At 44.8% G+C, this 9,334-nt stretch overlaps 1 long non-coding RNA gene across 3 annotated transcripts; it reads left to right on the forward strand.

Annotated features, from left to right (window-relative positions):
* The first annotated feature begins 56 nt into the window (after positions 1-56).
* On the forward strand, positions 57-4,427 carry LOC311434494. Of its 3 annotated transcripts, none has more exons than XR_014691530.1 (5): positions 57-260; positions 1,113-1,423; positions 2,245-2,287; positions 3,543-3,677; positions 4,068-4,427. It is a non-coding gene; the product is annotated as an uncharacterized lncRNA (long non-coding RNA). The 3 variants fall into 3 exon arrangements; XR_014691531.1 differs by lacking the exon at positions 57-260 and adding an exon at positions 388-829; XR_014691532.1 differs by lacking the exon at positions 57-260 and adding an exon at positions 936-991.
* The last annotated feature ends 4,907 nt before the right edge of the window (positions 4,428-9,334 follow it).

Genomic DNA, 9,334 nt, shown 5'->3' on the forward strand with positions numbered 1-9,334 from the left:
GGCGTGTTCTGTACATGGGCCCTGAGGTGCCGAGCAGGAGATAAATGAGCAGCCCTGCCAGGTGACAAGGGCCTTAGCACAAGGGGTCGAAGGGTGTTTGTTGGCATCCTTGAAGATTTTTTGAAGATTTGGAGCAGATTTTTAAATGTAGGGCTCTAGCTAGGAGACCCACTCTTCTGCCGAGGGCTCGCTCATCCCTGGGAGCAATCCCACCTCTCCCAAGCACGTAAAAATAGAGAAGGAAATACAACTGGCCAAAGGCCACAGGTATACATACAATTGGGGTGAAAACTATTAGTGGGAATTCTGAAAAGCCTGTTAAAAGGAGATTTTAAGGATGATTTTTTTTTTTTTAAAGTTATTTACAATCTTATCTAGAGCTCAAAAGAAAACGGCCGGCTTTCCAGTTTTGAAGGTTTTGACTACAAACCTCATCAAAAATGTATTGAGGAAAATATTTCAACATCTTTTCAGCAATCCCCCAGCAGGTCTCGCTGTGAATGCTGAAGGCTCATTTTAAAATTGGTTTCTGTAAACAAAGCAACGCGCATCTCTGAAATTCATTTTCGCTGCATATTTTCTGTGTTCAGGAGCAGTTCCCTCCCACAGCTGCTCACAGAAAGCAAACCACACGGGGTTAAGAGCCCAGCCTCAACAAATTTGTTTAAAAAAAATAAATGCAAGGGAGTGTTTTAAAAATGGATGGTGCCTTTCAGCACCCAGGAAGAGGTTTGACTGTTGAACTCAGGTATTCGTAGTTAACAGAAACTGAAATTTGTTCAAGCAGGGAGGCTTTAAGGGGCACAGAAACCCTGAAACTCCGAGGCTGGTAAGGGAAGAAGCCAGTGGTTTGCAATTAGCAGCCAGGTCAACCAGAGGCAGCTGGGAGGGGAGGGCTGTGCTCCTTTAGACATGCGATGCCCTCAGCTGGGCAGGAGGGTGGTGGGAGAGGTGCAGGCTGCTCCAGGGAGGTGCTGCCAGGAGGATGGGGGTACTGGGGGATTACAGGAGGGAGGGGATGAAAGTCATGATGAAATGTCTTTTTTTGTTGTTGCTTTTAGTTATTCCTTTTAAATAAACGTTTGTATTTAATTTCTTCCTTTTCTCCTTAGTGGGCGTTAGGTCATTCTGGTCCAACAGAGAGTAGCTGCTGACACGGACACTCGGAACTAGCAGGCAATGCGAAGTTACTTTTGGGGCACGTGAGTGTTTCTGGTTGTCCCCCTGTAATGGTCGTACAGCTCAGCAGCAGCTCCCTGTAGCGTGCTGGGCTTCTCCTGTGTCTTTCAGCCAGCAGGTTGGAGCTGTGCTGCCCTAGCCCAGCAGATTCCTGTTCTTACAGTCTGCTCCTCATCCTTCTGTGGCTCTTCCATCTTCTCCTTTCAGGGCATGTGAGCTCTCTCTGCTGTAAGCAGGGTGTCAGGTCTGTGCACACAGTGGGTTTCCTCACCTCTACCCCTTTGGGAACAGCATACTACTTATTTATATATATATGTATATATATATATATATATATATATAATGTTTCCTTTTTTTTTTAATTTATTTATTTATTTTTTTAGATCTTCTGGGTGTCTCTAATGCTTATAATGACCGTGTATCATGTATTAGTCTTGTTCAAGCCAAGTTCATTTTGGGGGATGCCAGGGGAGCCCTTGCTTGGGGATGAGGAAATCCTCCTTCCTCCAGCTCTTTAAAGCCTCTTCAGCTCTTTTTGCTGGAACTCTTCCCTGATCTGTTATTATAAATGAGATGTTCCTTGGAGCTATGGCAAGTGAGTTGTAGCAGTAGTAAGGGTAAATTAAATTTCCCGTGGTTCCATCTCAAACAATTCATAATCTGGGCTATTTGAGAGCCATTCAAAGGTCCTAAGCCATAACCATATTTATTACTTCCATTTTGTTTACACCAGCTGAGGAATTCAACTTTTTGTACTGCCTGTTCTGTATTAGTGTAAGGGAATAGACTGCTGTGACTGGAACAATATTTGTGTTGCAATTTGCCTTCAGAAAACAGTTTTGAATAGCAAATGTATTGAAAATGGGAAGCAGGAAGAAAAACCATGTGCTTACATTTCAATTCATAAATATGTATTTTGTGGAACAGGGGCAAATTGGAAAAACTACGTGGGCTGAATGTGGGAAGCCTGTAAGATTACATGGGGTCAGAGGTGAGAGGGCTTCTTGTCAGATGTATTTTGTTTCATGGCCATTACAGAAGCTGCACTAATGTTGTCATCCCTAGGTGCTGACTTCCACTGTATGCCTAGACAACGTGGTCAGAGCTTGTAAGTACTTCGACAGCAACAGGGGAGGCAAGCTGGTGAAACTACCTCGTGGCTTAGAGAAGCCTCAGGGACAGGATCTGCACGAGGGTGCACATTGCTTGTGGGATCAGGTAGAAATGAGTGAGTTTGGGTGGGGAGAGTGATGAAGAGGGGAATTAGCTGGCTTCATACACATCCCTGTGTGGGAGAAGAAAGGAGCACAGTGGTGAGGTATTGCAAAGCTTCAGTTCAAGATAGGCCTGAAGAAGTTTATAATCCAGTGAGGTCTTGTCCGTCAAAAGTACCTCCGTGCACAGTTGTTATTGTGTCCTGTGTTACCTAGTGAGTTTTGAATTTGTTACTCAGCACTGAGGCTTCCTTGGGTACTTCCCTTAGTTCGAACCAATTTTCAGAACTGATTTCAAGGTTTCAAAAGTATCTTAAACTTTAAAGAAAAATTGTAAAGGGTGACTAAGGCTAGATTACAGCCTGACTGTCAGCCAAAACTGCTGTACAATGCCTCTAGTCCTAAGTTGCATGGATGTGCAGAGGTCCTCTTTCCATCTCCTTCCAGTGTTGCTGCCCTCTGTCTGCTTAATTTTTCTGCACTGGTTTTCTGCTTTGATTTATTTCTCACTTGTGCTGCCTGTATCAGGAGAGTCACGATTCTGCCTCAATCTCTTTGAGCTCCTACCTGCATGTTTCCTTTTTCCTGATACCCTTTCTGGCACACAGCTGATCCAGATTTCCAGAAGGCTCCCCCACCTGGAGAGTGGTGCTTTACTCCTGGCTACCAAGGTCTCCTTTCACTTGGTACCCTTTAACACTGTCCATCAAATCACCACTTGGCTTTTCAGTGACCAGGCCATTACCACTGTCTCTCTCTCCCCTTCAAGCCCTTCCTTCCTCTGACACCAATTCTGCAGCTCGACTCCCCTTGTGATACCTGCTTATGGATTCCTAAAAACTTCTTACACTGATGCTGCATCACGCAACTCTCCTACTCGCTCTGGTGTACAAAGACAGTCTGGACACATACTCATCACCTTGCTCGAGGTGACAATCCTGAAAGGTGCTTCTCAACTCCAGCCAAACCCCTCAGTTTGTTCTTCTCATACCTGCCTTCATCTCACTGAGCTCAAGGCCAACGAATATGAAGACAGTTTTCCAGGCCTTTTTTTCCTCTCTCCACTGGACAGCTTCCCCATCCTACCTATTGCTCAGCCTTGTAAGCTGGGTGTCATTGATTCTCATCTGTTTCTTGGTCTACATCCAGGTTTCCTGATAACCCTGCTGCCAGCTGAGGAGGTTCAGGTGACTTTCAAGTGACTTCTGAAGCAAGAATATATGTTGTCAGCCTTCTCACAAGGGGAAGGCGATATTAACAACTGCGGGGACACATCCCTCCCAGGCAGGAAGCTGCAATGTGCGCTCATTTTGTTGGGTCTGGGTGCTGCAGGATGAGCAGCAAGCTGTGGGAACTCAGAGTTCATGAGAGGCAAATGTTGGGCCTCACAACTTGGAGGAGAAAGTCATCTCTGAATGCTTTCATAGGGACCTGCATGTGTTTGGCACCATGCTTGCCTTAGGTTGACGAATGTTGGCTTTCATGGGGAATAAATCTTGGTGCTTACTTGGTCTTGGTGACCACCCTGGCTAAAGAACAAACTGCCTCGGAGAGACCATGAAGCAAATGCCAACGCTTCCTTGTGGAAAATTGTGGAGTGGGGAATAAATATGGATTGTGGGTTTTACCCTTTTCTTTCTGTGGAATCTGACTCACTCTTCTCTTCTGTTGTAGCCAAACTGTGGGGTATCTCCCTTCCTACGTAGGAGGCCAAAACATAATGAATGGGTGCTTCCAGGCTTTGCCTGACTACTGGAGCAGTTGGATGCAGCTGCTAAGTTTGAGGACCAAGAGGATGTTCAGCCAACACTGACTGTAACCCTGCTGTGAATAGGAGTTATACAGGCTCAAGAAACTTACACCTGTGCTGACTTGTGGTGTCCCAAATTGTGTGAGCTTGTCTAAGGCCAGACTGAATCAAACCCTTCTGACACTTCTGTACTTGGTTAGATGTGGTTATCTGAGGACAGCAGAGCTAAAGCACTGATAAATATTGATGTTCAAACTATTGCAAAATACATGGCTCTTGCTAAACTTGGTCTCTTTTCCCCTCTTTTTATAATGGCAGGCTGCCAGAGATGTTGCCCATGTTCTTCAGTGTGTGCATCTGGTTTTTGCTCAGCACCCTCCCGGCTGTCACTAACCCAATACAGACCTGTTGTGTCTGTGGCAAAGAGCTTTCTATGGCTTCCTATGTGACTTGGGACTCAGGAATACCTGTGTGGTGTGGATTTGGGGTTAGTGTTGCTTTTTTGTTTGTTTTTAACCAAAAGCACATGTTTAGTGGCTGGCTTCTATTGAGAGTCTGAGAGCTTAGCTCAGCCTTAGACCCTTGCTACCCTCACCTTCCATCTCAGCGCAGCCGGCTGCTCTAACAGAAGCTGGCATCCAGGTTTTACTCCTGGCACAGCATTGCTTGTTCAGTGAGGCTGCAGTAGCATTAAAAAGAAAAGATGCAAGAGCCCAGCCGCTGGCTGCTGGCCTTAGGCTACCTGAAGCAGTTGGCTGTTCATGCAGAAATGCTTTCTGAGCACTGGAATTCCTTAATGGTGTTTTGACGTCTAACACCCAATCAAGTCAGCGTTAGATGCTTATTATACTCTGTTCTCTGAAAATGCCACGAGGTAGTTATGTGGTTGTTTACATGCTGAAAAATAAACATCACTGCCTTTTCCTCCTGGAAACGAGTACGGGAACAGCAGGGAAGGCTCTGATATGTAGTAGTGACACCATTTATTGTTTGATACCATCAGCGGACGGCATTGTGGCTGCTCAGATATCCACTCTTACTGTTGAGACAGACTCTGAAAGCCCTAAACGATAACACAGCCTTGTATAATCTGCAAAAAGCCCTAACCAAACCAGTATAGAAAACAATTGGGGGTGAGAATAGAAAATCTTGGGTCAGGGAGTCCGATGTAATGTCCCTCGGGTATGTTTGGAGCTGCGGAGGGGAGAGCCCTGTGTGGCTCTGTCTGAATGAGGAAAAGCTGCTGCTCCATGTCTCAGGAGGGACAGCAGGCAGCTCCAGCCCCATCGCTGCAAAGTGACATAAGGCAAGCAGTGCCTTGGGCAGGGAAGCCCTCTGTTACTGAGGGCTTAAAATAGTTGTAAATCACAGAAGTATAAATGTTGACTCAAACCCCCTTCCTGTGCAGATCATGGTGTTTGCACAAAGCGAGCTGTCTCCAGCTGCGTGCAGCTGGGTGGCTCACCTCAGGCTGCGTGCAGTGCCACTTCTCTCCCTCTTCCATTATTCTGGTGCTGTGCTGCTGCAGGAAGCCAGCCCCACACTGGGGCGGCTGAGAGGAGCAGCAAGAACCCCTTGCCGTGGCTGTGCTGATACATTCTGCTTTACCTGGGATGCTTGTTTCTAGTAATGCAGTTTTCTGTCGTCTTAATATATGAACCCCTCTTTCAAAATAAATGAACAGACGACTTCACCTGTGCACATCTTTTGTTCGCACAGGGTGCTGGCTTCTTACAATTATAAAGGCTATAACACCTACAGACCAATACTGAAGGCAAAACAAGCACAGCTTGTTCTTACAGTGCCATATTGATGCACAAATGTGGTTGCTGTTGGTGGATAAGGACCACGTGATGTTTTTGCATCCAGTTCACTGAGATTTTTGTTGCATGAATTCCTGCTCCTTTAAATGTTTAGCTTGTAGCTGGTCTTTAAACATTTAAGTAGTTCATGTCAGCAGTCCAAGGGGGTACTAATGACTCTGCTCCCAACTGTGGGTTGTAATCAGCACACCAAGGTCAGCCAGAAGGCCTGGGTTCACCACATCCTGGGATGTATGGAAAATCATCTGGGCAGGGAGGCTGGATGGCTTCTAACAGGTTGGTCTCCTCCTGACGAGTGCACCGTTTGACGCAAATGTGTGTAAGGACACACACAAATGTCTCTTCCATTTTGTGTGTGTGTGCCTGGCGTTATTCATTATTTGGAAATATGTGGCGTAACATTGTATTATGCACAGGAAAACTGAGCAGATGGATGCTGACTGCCCTGTTCTTCACATAGAGGTCTATCCAGGGCTGCTTCACTGCCCAGACCTGGATATCTTGATGGCACAATGCACTCACACGCAAAGGACGTGTCTCCAGGCACCTCTGTGCTGTACACATGTGGTATGTAGCATGACTGGGAGAGTCCCTAAAAGTGCTTCCCCAAGCTGGAGCCATCCTATCTGCTTCGGGCCACAAGCACACAAATATTTGTGCAGGGATGGAGTGGCTGCCTGCTGTGTCGAACAGTAACACAGGTGAAAGGAGCACAAGTATTTCTACTCCTCCATTGTGCTGCCTACAGTGGAAGCACAAGTTCCCCCCTTTTTTGGGGGGTGGACAAGGTGTGAAGATTGTGTGAGACTTTGCAGCCGCTTCTGCCTGAAAAAGCTCAAGGAGGAGGCTGATAAGGATTTGTTGTGGAAGCTGAAAATGGCTGTTGGGAGAAAAAAAGCACTGAGAGGGAGGGGACCTTTTCAGAGGCTACCTGCCAGCAAACCGAACTTCTACATCGTGATCTGAACTATGGCCCCTTCTGTTGGCCAGGTTAGCTTGTTCCCTTCGCACTGACTTTCCCTTCCATTTGCCTACAGTTACCCTGATGGACACAGGCTGAGTTACCAAGTGAGGAGTGTCTGCAGTATGTGTGCAGTGGAGAGCTGAGCAGCTGGCTCTGAGAGTGGAGAGCTCTGCTGATTAACCTCCACAGCATAGCTCTGCCAGAAAGAGTTTTACCTTGTAGGATGAACTAGGAGTTTCTGACAGTCCTGCTTGATTTATTTTGATGGCTATTGTTTAGTGAATTGACCCCACGCCTCTCCTTTGAGAGATGGGCTTTTATTTATAACTGTTTATGGGCATCCTGCTCCTTGCCTGCACTGCCTTCTGCACCCAGCTTGAACACTTATTTTTGTTACTTGCAGTCATCTGCAGCCAAGAAGAAGTTTTATGCTGACAGGCAGAGATGATATGCTGATGTTAAGAATTCCAAGACAGCTGATACGTTGAAATGGTATCTCACTTGCCTTCAAAGTCTGTCTTCGCACTGGACTATTAAAATGCTAAACATATAGGGAAGTTTTCTGAAAGTAAGCAACTTGTCATAAACTAATCATACACAACTGTGTTCATTCAAATGTTATGTTCAGTAGTGGTATTTGAAAATACAAATAGTACCTCACTAGGCATATCTCCTTGCTTTGTGTCTGTCTTGGGTCTGAATTCTACATTTGGATGTGCGGCTAGAGTTGAAACGGGTTTGCTGCATGTGGTGTCGTGCAAGCAGTGGTGTTTTCAAGGTGACTGCACAGTCTTTCCCCAGCGAAGTTCCACCAAAAGCACTTCTGCTCTTCTCGTACCTAGACAAACTCATGGAAATGCTGTATTGCACACCAACAAGGGCAAAAATCTATCCTTATTACAAATAATACAACCAGAAGGGAAGAACACCTTCTGAAGCTCAGATTCCAGAGATTTGAAGTTTAAAAATCAGTAAAGTTGAAAACAAATCTTCAAAAGTAGCTGTTTTCTGGAGCCAGATGGCTCTTGAGGCCATCTCAGCATATTTTATCTCAGCATAAAAATAAATTTTAAAAATGCATGCTCTCAAACCAGATGCTGATCACATTCACAGTGTTTGTCTAGGCCAGTGGCTTTCTTTCCTGGGGAACATGAACATCACTACACTGGATGATCAAGGAGTGCACTGCATTGCTAGAAAACTCTGTACTATGTGCAGATAGTAATTAGCTGAGGTCCTGAAACACAAGGGAATTTATCCCTTATGCATTAGCTAACGAGACTCTTCTCACAATCTATGTAAATATTTTTTTAAGCTTCCAAGGACAATTGGGCAGAGGGTTCCGTAGGATATTTACACACTATACAGTGTTATTTAATGTGTGCTGCTTTCCCGTTTTTTCAGTGTTCTGACTGTTCTTGTACCCTACAAAAGAATAGGTTTCAGTTCAGTTCTCCACGTTCTTTGCTGCTTCAGATATCCTTCATAGCATTCCCTCCCACTTCTTAGCTAAATGTTTCCAGTATTTTCAGCCTCTGCCTACCCAAAGCTCATCTGTTATTACCTTTTTGAAGCTCCAAATCAAGCTCACTTCTGTGCTCTCAACTATCTTGCAGATACACTGAACAGAATTCAAGAGATGCTGCATCCTTCAGCAGAACCTGTGCTATTTCATCCTGGTCATAACACAAATCTTGACATTATATGCTTCCTACAACAACATTTCAGAACCTCTACACTAAATTACAGCAGCCTGGCCAGATCATTTTTTTAAGATGCTAACTTTTCCCCACCCATAGATCTCAATGGCAGGACATCATCTCAAATGACTTACCTCATTTGAGAGGGCAAGGGTTGACCTGGATTGGTTTTGTATGTAGTTCTTAATACAGGAACCTGCCTTAACAAAATTTCTGAATGTTTTTCAATGTGTAGGCCAGTTTGAAAATATACTATTATCCTGGTAACAGCTTTGCAACAGTGCAGTTGGGTAATACAACCTCAGTGAGTGAGGGAAGAGGTATGTGTATGAGACAGAACATTAAGGCAGTATAGTCAGCAGCAGTAGTCTGGGCTATTAACTGCTTTAACTCCTGTACTTTCTCTTGACTTTGCAGACGACCAAGAACATGTCTGAAATCTGAAATATCATATTCCTATCCTTATATTTTAATGCCCTTTCAGTGACAAGGGTAACCTTTATAACTGTCTATGAAAAAGTTTTATCTTGGGGTGAAAAATAGCCTCATAAAGCAATCCCCTTAAAAAGAATGTGTCACAAGTTACTGTTCCATAAAATACACTGAGCTCCAGTGCTTAGAATAATGAGGATAAACCTTTTCCAGTACTAAGCTCTTAACAAAAGCCCGCATAAGCAGTATAATTTGCAGAGAAAAACTTGCTA

Source organism: Aythya ferina (assembly GCF_964211825.1).
Source record: "Aythya ferina genome assembly, chromosome: 3".
Taxonomy (NCBI): domain Eukaryota; kingdom Metazoa; phylum Chordata; class Aves; order Anseriformes; family Anatidae; genus Aythya; species Aythya ferina.